The following is a 13,787-nucleotide window of genomic DNA, read 5'->3' as shown; positions in this document are numbered from 1 at the left end:
CCGCATTTTGGTGGTGAGGCTTTATAGGGCTTATGATAAAGTGGCAGCTCTGGGGTCCCCAAACATGATCATCAAGCCACAGGCAGTAGAAAAGTGTCTCTTTTTGCCCAGAGACCCACACAGATATACCCAGTTATGTGCCATCATTCAGCTAGTTAGAAGACAGAAGAAATCATATTCTTAGTCTGGTATACTTTGATATAATCTAAATTCTAAAACTACCATCTGATATAAGATGCTAAACAAGAACATACCAATTAAAATGGCCCTTTCTTTAAAAACACTGGTTTTGAAGACCAACTTATAACTTGCTTTAGGAACTGCTAACTGCCTAATTAAAAATGATTTTGGTGGCACCTCCAGTTAGCTTTCCTTTGAAATTTCAGAGACGGAGGCTGATTACTTTCTCAAGGTGGGTGGGCCTTGGTTATAGATTTGGGTTTTTATTTATTCTTAGTTTCCCAGAATAAAGTGAAAATTACATCCAAACACCCTTGACTCTGAGGAATTTGCTTTTAAGCGAGAAAACTGAACTCTACAAAGCACTTGTTTTTTTCAGAGACCTTAAGATTGGTCATGACAGCAGCAAGAATCCCAAATGTTAATGGCCATAAGCACAGAACGACATTAGAAAATCAAACGTAGGGAATGAGCCTACGCATCCATTCATGGGCACTTAGTTAAATGAAGTATACACATTCCAGCCACCAATAAACATGACAAAATGGATGTATTTTACTGATATAGATATTTAAGATCTATTAAGTAAAGAGATCAGATTTGATTACATTCAGTATGATCCTATTTCAGCAAAAAAGTATAAAATGTATGCTAGAGAAATGCACTCTAAATTATTAATATTAGGTGTTTTTGATAGTGGTGTTACAGAATATTTTGCTTTTTTCCAAAGTCAACAGTTTAAAAAAATCTAATTCATAATGGACCTACTTCCACAGAAGCCTAAACTCTAAGAGTACAGAGTCCAAGTGCTAGAAAATAGCATCTTTGTTTATTGTGGAAATATAAATATAGAGTCTCAACCTGACCAGGGGCTTAATGTTATCAGTGGAGAGAAGAAAACGCAGTGAGCCTGCCTTTCATTATGATTCCCACCAGGTCCTAATGAGCCAATAGGGGGGAAATCTGAGACTTGCCGCCCAAGATGGGTAAACCTCTTATATTAAGGGGAAGCAAATACTTTTTGTGGCAATTCTGACAGATTTGAAGGTCTGGGTCAAGGCCTTGAGGGATGCTGAATTCCTCAGGCTTGCTATCAGCCATTTGTTGCACACAAACTATGCCCTTTTCCTCCCTACTTTAGTTGTGTGATAGGTGTGGCTACTTGAGTTTATAGAGCAACTTGTGGAAGACTTATAGGTCAGAGGTTCTTAATCTGGCCTCCATGGATCAGATCAGGGAAGGCCTATGAATTGCCCCAGAAATTAAATATAAAACGTTATGCGTTTATGTACACATATGATTTGTGGAAATCAGAATCCATGCTTTTCCTCAGATTCCCAAAGTATAAAGTACCTTAGAAAGTGTCAGGAATTACTGATGTGCAACTTTTCACAAGCAGGAGGAAAAAATTTCAGCACATCTATGTTTCTTATATGTATAACAAAATACACAAAAATTATTTTATGTAGCCAAGTGAAACACCCATTACTAAACAAGACCACAAAGAACAGGAAAAGAAAACCCAAAACCTCTAAAGGACCAAAAAATCCATTCTCTTGTTACCTGTTGCAAATTGGACCACTGCCCTCTGAAAAATTTACCTCAGTTGTTTGGGGCAAAAATTTCTTTCTTCCTTTCTTTCTTCCTTCCTTCCTTCCTTCCTTCCTTCCTTCCTTCCTTCCTTCCTTCCTTCCTTCCTTCCTTCCTTCCTTCCTTCCTTCCTCTTCCTTTCCTCTCCTTTCCTTTTTTTTTAATGTTTATCCACTTCTGAGAAAGAGAGAGTGAGACAGAGCACGAGTGGGGGAGGGGCCGAGAGAGAGGGAGACACAGAATACGAAGAAGTCTCCAGGCTCAGCAGTCAGCACAGTGCCTGATGTGGGGCTCCAACCAACGAACTGGGAGATCATGACCTGAGCCGAAGTCAGATGCTTAACCGAATGAGTCACCCAGCCGCCCCAAGGGCAAATATTTCTATAATAAATACAAGTCAAATGACTCCCCAAAATGCTCTGATGTCTTTACCACATCTAAATTCCTTTTCTGTCTCTTCTTGCAGGCATCTTCTTCTGTGGTGTTTCTCAAACTTCAGTTTGGCCAGAATAATCGGCAAGGTTTATTAACCACACGGATTTATTCCTGGGCCCTAACCCCAGAGGTTTAGAGTGTGGCCCAAGAGGTGACTTTTTTTTTCTTAATAAGCTTCCCAAATGATTCTGGTGTAGGTGGTCTTCCCACCCCATGTGGAGTAGAACTGGCCAAAGAGAAACCCTGCTTTCCATTGCAAAATCCCCCATCTGGATGGCTTGAAGCAATCCTTCCTGACTCTTGAAGGTCTGGTCTTCTATATTGTCCTTTTCTATTACCAGACTTGGGGGGGGGAGGTATCACCTTGTCCCAGCTGTTCCGAACTTCCCAGGCTGTATCTGCACAAATGGCTCTTAAATGGGCTACACCACCCTGAACCACAAGCAGTATGTGTTTTCATCAGAGACATCACTTAACACACTCATTAGAAGTTGAACACAGATTTCTTATCAGGGACAGGGACTAATGACTATAATGAATGCACACTTTAATTCAGTCTAATGGAGGTGACAATCAGAGGTGTGATCAAGACACAACTAATGAATCTGCTAATTGAGCTCCACTGCTACATTTTGGTTGGGTTTTAAATCATTACAAGAATCTCCTTAAGAGAGTGAGTTGTGTGCACGATGTTAAAACCGGAAGCCAGGTTTCTGTGTTGTTCTGTTACTGCCTTCCCTAGGAAAAACTGGGAAGAATACCGCAGAATATTTCCTTTTATGTTTGATATACTGATCATTTGTTTCCCAAGCTCATAGTGAAGACTAATGAGAAAATTTCGTCAACAAATTTGAACTCTTGAAGGGGAAGTCTTTATAGAATTCTAAGGAGTTGTAATTAGCATGCAGTTAAACCTCATTAATTTGGATTCCACAAACACAAAATTTGTTATAATTTGTTCAAAAAAACCACAATAAAGTTGGTCTTTGTGATATAGAGAAAGGCCTTTTTAAGTAAATTAATGAGATAAGTAAAACTGCTCAGGAAACATTTAATCATAATGATTACTCAGTTTTGGAGCAGAAACGAAACTTGAAGATCATTCAATTGAGGGGATTTATTCTCAGTTGCACCCACAGTAAACGAAATCAGCACTTAGGGATCCTCTCCTCCAGTCCAGAACTCTCACCATCCTAGTTATTATTATTGGTAATATTTCTATTGATCAGATGTATATCTTATTTCACTCAGTAAATATCAACCAGTTACCTATAGCCCACATTTTTTTTGGCAGAGTATCTGGTAGCAGGCATAAGGGTTACACAATCAATCTGACTTTTCTTCTTTGCAAATTTCACCCTCCCTTTCTACAAGTAATAACCCTAGTTGCATTGGTCACATAACCCTTAAACTTAACTGCAACTCACCAAAGTGATTCCATTTTAAGGTAGTGAAGGCTCTCGAATCATGTTGACTTTATAAAGATACGAATTAGATCTGTCTCACACTGCACTGTATCTCGGGTTCTCCTGGAGACGTGGCAAGTGTTATTGCCACGGCCTTTCACAAGGAAAATGTAACACTTATGGCACTCATGACAGTTTCCAGGGTTCAAGTAGATGCTAAGAAGTGTAGCAGAGTGTATTCCCCAGAAGGCAAGTGGGCTGGATGCCAGGATGGCTCATAAGGCACCATTTATCTGGAGGATTCCCTGGTCTGGGAATCACATTAACTAAGTTCAGACCAAGGAATCTTTTTGTAAATATATTAACTAAACTGGCCATCAGACCACAAGGCTCACATCGATAGTGCCTGTGACTTTAATATATATTATATGGGAGTCAAATCTAACCAGCAGATTGCTCAGTGATCATGAAAGCAGGAGAGTAATTAGTAATAAATGTTAATGGCATGTCCACAATAGACATGGAGTGGACATGTTTATGCGCCTGCTTCACATCTAACCCTCCTTTTCTTCCTCTTGTCAGCACTCTACCACATGGATCTGTAAACCAATTAGCCATAATTGCACACAGCATTTCTCTTGCTAAAGTAATTGGATACAAGGTTGGTATGAAATCAAAACTGGCCCAATCAGTGAAGTTCAAGAATTTTTACTTTTTTTATGGAGGAAATAGATGCTTTCTATCTGCCACATTACCTGTTCATGATGGTGTGTGGCTGCATATAAAAGTAAATTCAACTAAACAATTATTTAAATAAATTAGGTTTCTTCCTCCCTTCTCTGCCCCTCCATCAATAAAAAGAAAAGTAGCAGCAGGTAGCCACTGTCGTTTGTTCAGAGTCTTAAAAAGGTCAGACCTGAGGTCTTAACAAGTGTCTTGGATTTTCCCTCATGAGCACAAGATGACTTCTACAGTTTCAGAAATTACTGCCATTTTTAGACAGTAGGATAGAAGAAGGTGCAAGAAGAAAGAACAGCACTTTGGGAAGCAAAACTTTTAAAGAAATAATCAGCAGACTTACACTTGTGTCTCATTGGCTATGTCACATGGCATTCCCTAGATACTAGGAAGTTTGGAAAATGTAGTATTTTAGCTGATTCATTGCAAAAACAGATGTTCATGTTAGTTAGGAAGAAAATTAAAATGTGTAATGGATAAATAACACTATGCAGATCTTTGTGAATATAAATTGAAAAATCTTGTGAATTCTTTTGACATGTAAAAAATTACAATAGGAATAAAAATAGAAGGAATATTTTTTCTTCCAAGATATGACATTTTGATTAGCTTTGTGTGATATCCTGAATTCTGATTTCGCATAGAGAAATGGAAGCAATGAAGAGGGGGTCACAGGAGTGGATTATGAGGAATCAGCACCCTCTTATATGGTCTTCAGGTATGAGTAATCTCTGAGTCAATGAATCCTCCCAAATGTCTCCATTTCACTTCTCTGGGTTCCATCTTTCCCTCTCAGTGCCCCAATTCTCACTTAACAGACCTAGAAAGTCTGTGAATTCAGCCTATGCTGTAATTCAACAAGGCAAAGGATCAGAACATTTGACATGCCTGTGTCTATAAGAGATGATATTCTTTTAGGCCAGGTAGAGAAAATTCACTTGTCTTCTGAGCCCACAATGAAGCAAGAATTGAAAACCTCGAGCCTGTTCTCTTTCTATTTGTTTAAGTTCTCTAGCGCAATTACACAAAGCCAGTGGAAACACATTTCTCTGAAATATTATATAGGAGCAGCCACTTGAGCCCACCCATCTTGCCTTCAAAAGGCACTGCACTCCCATTAGCCACAGCCAATGTACAAGAAATATTTCACTGCATATGCCCTCAGACCCAACTACATTAAATAACGAATTCCAGATTCCTATTTCCTTGCCAGTGTGCTACATGAAAACATTTCAGGCACCAATTACTTTACTCAGTTGCAAAAACAATCTACTTTAACCAGGCTAAGTTGAAAGACATTAATACAAGATAGTAGGTAGCTCACAGAATTGCTCGAGGGCCTGGAAATAGGCTTGGGTGGTACAGATCCAGAAACAACTCACAGAGGAAAAAAGCACTCAACCAAATCACACACTGACATGGATTCTCGTATGTGACACTAACACCCCTTAGTTCTAGATCCTAGAGGCTCTGCCAAGCACCACAGAAGAACCATACCAATGTGGAAGTATGTCTACCCTAGCCTCCATGAGTACTGAAAAAGAATATAGAGCCCTCATTATTGCTGTTGGTAAATACCTTATGAACATGAAGAAAACCAACATTAGGTTAAAGCTGATATTGAAGAAGGCCGAACGCAAACAGAAAGAAACTGGGTCTTTGAAATACCATTGAGCTACCAGATCAAAGCAACCTAAAAACCCCTTCTACCTTGGGTCTCCAGGGAGGTGAGTGAGCGGATTTGTTATTAGCTATGCCATTTTAATTTGGCTAACATGAGGTCTTAGTTGATGTAAGGGACACACTTACCGTGTAGACATAAAGATCGTGTCTTTGAGCTAGTGTGGTTCTTTTTCCTGCATAGTGCTTGAATGGGTACTTCTAACTTGCAGCTTATCAGGTTTCTGTTTCCCGGACTGGCTGATCTCAATGATGCAATGTTAATTCAAGATTTAACTATAACTTATATCCTAAAAATATAGAATGAAAATCTGAAGTCTAGATAATCTTGGAAATATAAGAAGATAAAAGTCCTTAAATCACAAAGGGCAGAGACGTACTTGGTTATGAAAGAATATGACAAAGATATTCAAACTAAAAATAAGATAAGCAATAGAGTGGAAAAACATCTGCATAACATATGACCAAGGGTTGATATCCCTAAGAGGCAACATTTCTACAAATTGATGAAAATAAAATAAATAAGCCACTTAGTAGTATAAGAGGCAAAGTACACGAACAGGTAAGTGGTCAAAGATTGCACTCACATGTACAATAAATGCAAGAAAATACTCTCAACCTCACCAGTAGTTAAGAACAAGAAAAAATTTTTCACAAAAATTTCACAAATATTTAAAAAATGAGAACATTCCCTGAAGATGACAGATAATGAGCATGACAAACATTTCTGGTGGGAATACAGTCAATCCTCATTATTTGTGGATTTTGTATTTACAAATTCACCTACTCCTTGAAATTTATTTGTAACCTCAAAATCAATGTCCTTTTTGCCATCTATTTAGTGCACATTTTCTGCATTGTTTTTTGGTGATTTTGTTGTTTTAAATGGCCCCCAAGCATAGTGCTGAAGTGCTGTCCAGTGTTCCCAAGCACAAGAAGGATGTGATATGTTTTCAGAGAAAAAATGTTTGTTAGACAAACTTTGTCCAGGCTTGAATTATAGTGCTGTTGGTTGTGAGTTCAATATAAATGAATCAATAACACATAATAAATATGCTGTCTTTATCAGAGACATACATAACATAAGGTTATGTGGTGACTGGTTGATGAAAATGTTGGAACCAGAAGCTCATAGGAACCTAACCTTGTATTTCCTCTAATGATTTAGTATTCACTACTGTAGTGTTCACAATGACTTTCTAGGACAAAACTAAGTGGAATCCGAATCAACTGTAATTTGCTTCAAGCTTTTAAGAAAGTAATATTATAATACTATGTTATATTACTACATATTAATATTATAATATATTAGTGTATTAGTATTATAATACTAACAATGAATACAGCTTTTGACCCAGAAATACCATTTCTGCAACTCTATTCCCCCCCAATATAAGCAATGTTTATAATGGCAATAAAACATGTAACAACATTAGGAAGTTATCTGAATATTCATTGATGGGGAAATGCTTGACTATCTGAACATATCCAGGGGCACCTGGGTGGCTCAGTCGGTTAAGCGTCTGACTTCGGCTCAGGTCATGATCTCACGATTTCTCAGTTTGAACCCTGTGTGGGGCTCTGTGCTGACAGCTTAGAGCCTGGAACCTGCTTCAGATTCTGTGTCTCCCTCTCTCTATGCCCCTCCCCCACTCACTCTCACACATTCTCTCTCTCTCTCAAATAAATAAACATTAAATAAATTAAAAAAATTGAACAGATCTGTGCCATGGGAAATTATACAAGTTTAAGGAATTAATGAATGTACTATATAATAAAGAAACTATATATATATATATATATATGTGTATGTATATATATATACACTTATACATATACCACCATATATATATATACCATATATACCATATATACCATACATATATATATATATGTATATGTATATATATATATATAAACTTTGAAGAAATTCAAAGTTTTTTTTTTCAACTTTCCCTTATGTTACTGGTTAACTATTGTGGCAATATTTGGCCTTTGATGGAGTTTATCATCCATTAAACTTCATTTCCAAGCAAACTGACATATATATTTGTGTCTACATGTACATACGTGTATATGTATGTGTGCATATACATACAAACATATATATGCATACTTTTTTTAAACCTGGAGAGCTTTCTATGATGACTTGAGAAATACAAATTTCAGAACAGTGTGTGTAATATGACCCAGTTTATAAAAAGAGACAACAGAAGCAAAAATCAAAACCGTCCAATGACTGTGTACATGTTTCAATGGGTAGCACAGAGTGGATAAGGGACGATGCTCACTCAGCGAATACTGTTACCTCAGGGGACAAGAAACAGAGGAGTCGGGTACAATTTACTTTTCTTTCAATCACAGTTGCATTCTCAGTTACAATGAACACATTTTTATTCTTTTTTAAATTGAGGAGAAAATATAAAAAAAGAACATTCATGGGGATACGAATAAAGAAAGTACAGATTCTTTGACCCCACGCCAAATTCCCAGTGTTTGTGCCATGAAGCCCCGGAATCTGCATTTTCAGAAGCACCTCAGGAGATTCTTAGGTGGGCTGATGGTCTTCTTACCACACTGAGAAACCCAGCACTGGCCTGACAATGCCCTTTGCATCCAGACAGCCTTCCCAAGGGAACACCACCGATGAGGTTGTTACAACTAAATGCAGCCGTTACCCAGTTCTGCTTCCATGAGGTAGTTCCCATATCGCCGCGATGGGAGCTTTGGATGTTCTCAAACTTTCCAACCATGCGTTGCCAGAAGCTCTGTTTCTTTCCCACCACAGATGGCTAATGGCATCTGTTGTGTGTGGGTTTACCTCAGGGAGCACCTTGATTTTCTTTACCTTCACGATGTTAGGGGAGGGGTCTGCCGTCGGCTCTTGAACCAACAATTTTGGGTTTTTTTTTTTTTTTTTTTCATGAGATCCATCTCCATCAGGAGAAGCCACCATTGCTAAACGGTGAGACGCGCATCCCCCGTGTGCCTATTTCCATTGCCGAAGGAAGGACTTGGCTATCTTTACCACAAAGTCAAAGTGCTTTCTTTCTTTTCTACATCGGTAAAGGAAATGATTCTTCCCTCCAAAAACAAATATATTCTCAGTTTATGTGATTATCAGAGAGAATTGTGACCTTGTTGCCCAATGGAAAAATCACATGTTTCACGAAAGGCACAGAAAGGCACAGAAGGAGGGAAGTAAAGCGAAAAAGCAACAGATAAGCAACAACCGGGGGGTGGGGGGAGAGGGGAGGGGAGAGGGGGGATTACGCCTGATTAGCTCTTCCATATTATTTTTACAGGTTCACTATTTCAATTCAACTGTTCCTAGTCAGCAAGCGTCACATGGAACTTACTTTAGTTACTGTCTCCTTAGCACAAAATTGTGAGACCTGCACTTCACTTCAATGTGCACGTGTTCATATTTTCCTTTATGTGTTAGTGAAATGATCTTTAAATATCTTATTACATTTCACATTTAAAGAGCCTGGAAAGAAATTTACCCTATATGTTAGAATTCTGCTCTCCCCTCAATGACAAGATTGATAACTCCTTGTGGTGGGGCTATGCCTTACATTTGTTTTGTTGTGTCGGCAGTAGTGATTAGGAGGAGTTAGGATAAATGGCAAAGGCTGCATGCTTTGAATACATCTGTGGTTTCTTCATAATATACATGACATCTTTGCATTTATAGAGAGCATGATCTGACAGCTAAAATACTGGACAGCATCCAGCAAGGCTGGTTAGACCAAAGGCTGCCTGTACGTTGCTCTGGGTGAGGCACGTGCCTTACCAAGGGAGTCTCTGAGCTTGTCACTCAATCTCTCTGAAATCAAAACGCCACCTTGGTGGAATAAACTACATTTTTAGTCCATGTAATTCTCAAAGCAGAATTTGGCTACACTGCATAAGGTAAAATGTACGCTTAGGCGCACTGTTTATCACGAAATCTTCTGATGATAGAATGGATATTGAGTGGAATACAATACTCTTTCAGTATCTAAGGTACTTTGTGTCCTCCAGAAGCTAAGGAAGAACTCCAGAAGAACTGGGAAGTTGAGAGAGGAACACAAGTATTCCCTCTCTTTCTATCCCCGGCTCTGTCAGGAAAGCAGTAGCCTCCTGGTACTCAGAAATTGACACAGCCCCAAAGAGGCAAGGGACAGAATAGAGATCATGCCTCTGATTGGCTGGATGTTGGGAATGCTTTCATACATGCTTGAAGAAGAAGGTTGGCTAGAAAAGGAAGAAGAGATTAGTGGCCTCTGGTGCTGAAAGCAATGGAGGCGACAAGTTGCAGAGAGTCTGACAGTGAAATGAACAACAAAGAGCAGAATTGGAACTCTCCTCTGGTCTTTGTTACTTTCACTACAGAAAGGGTTTCATGGTGTACTGGTGACAGCCCCAGACTAGAAGGTAGAATAACTTAGTCCAGTTGTGGCTCCATATCTTATAAGTCAGGTGATATTCTACACAAATCACAATTTCTCAAATCTCATTTTTTCTATCTGTAAAATGGGAATAATTTTGCTATCACATTGCTCTTAACGCCTCATGGCAGCATGGTTTTCTTCTGCCTTTACCTGTTTCTTTCCTTACCTGCTTTCTGAAAAAGGACTGTACCTACATGTTTTTCTGGACATTATAGGCATAATTAAATGATTATGCAATCAATTGCTCCTTAGTTTTTTTTTCCTGCTAACATTTGCATGTGTCAGGGGTAAAAATAAGATGGCAGCCAGATGCCCGTATTATATCTCAGCCTTTCAGAAAGTTAGCGCACATCTGATTCCTATGGCTGATTTCTAAATATAATAGCCTGAGACATAGATACACACACATATACATATATATTTATTCACTTATGTGAATATAGATAAAATATGAACCCATATTTAGAAATTAACCACAAGGTATACAGATATAGATATATCTGTGCGTAGGTACGTGTGAACTCAATGATTATTTTAACAGTGTTTTGTTTTGTTTCCAGCCAAGCAAAAGGTCTCCACTATACCCTACCCAGAGGAGCTCAATGTGAACTCAAAAATACGTGAAAGAAAAGTTGCTGCTCTACCCTCCGAAACAAGATGGCTCCAGCACTAACGCCAGATGAGCCAATACCCCACCCAGAATTAGCTTTACCATCAACGACCACCTCTTGAGCACAACACCATGACTTACAGTCTTAAGCAGGAAGACAGGTCACCAAGAAAAAGTCATGTTCAATATGGTCAGTGTTAAATAATAAAATAGTGTCAAATTAAACAAATCCAGACTTAGATAAGGAGAGACTTTGCTTAAAAAGAGGATTTCAGAAGAGAAGTAGAGCTGGTGCAATAGGGACAATGCTCTGGCCATAAGATCTCTAAGCCTCTGCTTAATCAAAATTCAGGCAGAGGGGCGCCTGGGTGGCGCAGTCGGTTAAGCGTCCGACTTCAGCCAGGTCACGATCTCGCGGTCGTGAGTTCGAGCCCCGCGTCAGGCTCTGGGCTGATGGCTCAGAGCCTGGAGCCTGTTTCCGCTTCTGTGTCTCCCTCTGTCTCTGCCCCTCCCCCGTTCATGCACTGTCTCTCTCTGTCCCAAAAATAAATTAAAAAAAAAAAAATTCAGGCAGAAAGGGCTTCCTTTTCGATAGGGAGGACTAAACAAGGCTAGGAGGAGTGAGTGGGGGGGGGGATAAGCAGGTGGCATGATCTGACAGTTGAGCAGGAAAGATTTTCTCTGCAGCCAGCAGATTCTCAGGAAGCGCCATTAAGGAGGGATTATTCCTTGTTCCAATGCTTGCTGAACCTCGGGTGAGTAGAGGCCTCTGGGCTTAACTGAAGTTTGGTCAAGTCAAATTAGCAGGCATTTCGTCCAGGTTGACCAGCTGGGGCACATTCACAAATCATTTATGAGTCACATGGGGGAGATGACTCTGCAGTAAGCTATTTCCCAGTACACAAAAGGACGGGGACATTTCTTAGTCATCACTGTTTTCCAGAATCACAGGGCTCAGGTGAAGTTCAACCCTGTCAACAGTGAAAGAAAAAATTCCACTTAACCCCCAAACTGCTGATATTTATGAATAAAGCCCCATCTACCTGGAACCATTTGCCATCTATACTCAAGACAACAGCAGCTGCTAATGTATTTATGGTTTTGATGCCAATCTCAAAGTCTGCCCTCACACACTGTTACTCAAGATGTTGTGAGTGAAATTTGATGATGATACAAAGGTCTTGGGGAAGAAGAGCTTACTCTCCCATTTGGATAGTGCTGTTTTCCAGGGTGTTTCGTAGGACCCTGGGGCCAGCTTGGGTGGACAACATAATAGACTGAGTGCAATCTGAGATGGGCAAGAGAAGAGTATGTGACTTAACCTCATGTATAGTGTGGCTTTTTAGGGCATCTCTCTTGACCCATTCCAGAAGCTCGTGGGAGTAACATCAAAGAGGCATGCACAGAAAGTCTTGAGTAGCCACCCCGCCTATTTCATAGCTTCTAAGGGAGGATATACAGAAGTGGTGGTAAAAATTGGGAAACAACCCAAAATGCTGGCAAGACTATTTTTCCCCCAAGAAGAAACCTACTTAACAACAGGCCTAACAAGCCTAAAGGAAGCCTTTAGTGTTAACACAAGAAACTATAAAATAATCCAGGGGAATCCTGGTCTCACTAGCTCTGGCCTTCTGTCTACTCCTATCTGCTTTACTCCTTTACCCAGGTAATGGGATACTGTGAGGTCTTAAACCTGATAGGAGAAGCTTTCAAAAAGAATACGTGGTCAAGTACCTTTGCACAGTCCTACAAAAGGGGTTATATTGTGGGCTTATGCCCAATAAAAGTACTAGAGAATCACTCCCAGATGCTACATGCTAATTTGGAGTTTTTCCTAATTTTCCAAAATTAAGAACAGTGACAAACACGTACTGAGAAACAAACATTGATAGAGCATTAAGAGGAGAGATGTCACAGAGAGCAAGAAAACAAAACTGTAATAATTTATTAAATCTCTGATGTTTCCCTGGAGAATTTCCAAATGTAATATGCCTGCCAATTTTTGAAAAAAATCTCCACCGTATCCAGCTACCCACAGCATCGATTCACAGCTCCCACTGACACAAACACTACCTTCATGGTTCCACATAAATCACAACACAATCCGCCTCCAGTTTCCCCATTCCCCTCCTCTCTGATGAAACTGTTGGCAGCCAACTCAGGCAATCGGTAAGGTCAGCTTGGCTGAACTGGGTCTTTGATTAGGTTATCAATAGGAATATGAGACTAGACAGCTAATCACGGGTACTCAGTGTAATTAGCATTGTTGTCTCCCTGAAGCATTGACCAGTGGTTCATGCCTTAGAAGTCTTGGTGGAGAGCCCTCAGGATGGATGTAAAAGGAGTGGTGTGCGATTAAAGTGTCAGGAGGGTGCTGTCCATTGGTCACAGCTATTTGAGTTTTATTTTTTAAATTCTGGCCTTCCCCAGGCATGCTAAGATCTATGGCCCTAGGTATTCTTCCCACCTAATGTGTTGGTTCTCCATTAGTTTCTTTGGTGAGAGCTTTCACTATGTGCAAGTCCAGCTTGAGGTAAAACCTAGCTGTCTGACCACCCACCTCTCAACTTATGGCGAAGCTAGATTCACCTGTAATGAACTCGGTGGCCAGGTCTAGTTTTTATTTTAATATTGTACGTCCTCACCACCTGCTTCTTTCCTTACTTTCCAAGGCTTGATGAAATGCCTAAGATAACTGAATTCCTTTGACTC

The 13,787-nt window shown here is 39.7% G+C and overlaps 1 protein-coding gene across 15 annotated transcripts in view; it reads right to left on the bottom strand.

Annotated features, from left to right (window-relative positions):
• The window catches only part of RGS6 (regulator of G protein signaling 6), a 606,508-nt gene that overhangs the window by 291,029 nt on the left and 301,692 nt on the right, over positions 1-13,787 (bottom strand). The gene's annotated exons all lie outside the window — the stretch shown is intronic.

Source organism: Neofelis nebulosa, chromosome 7, assembly GCF_028018385.1.
Source record: "Neofelis nebulosa isolate mNeoNeb1 chromosome 7, mNeoNeb1.pri, whole genome shotgun sequence".
Lineage (NCBI taxonomy): Eukaryota > Metazoa > Chordata > Mammalia > Carnivora > Felidae > Neofelis > Neofelis nebulosa.
This window is presented reverse-complemented; position numbering and strand designations above follow the sequence as displayed.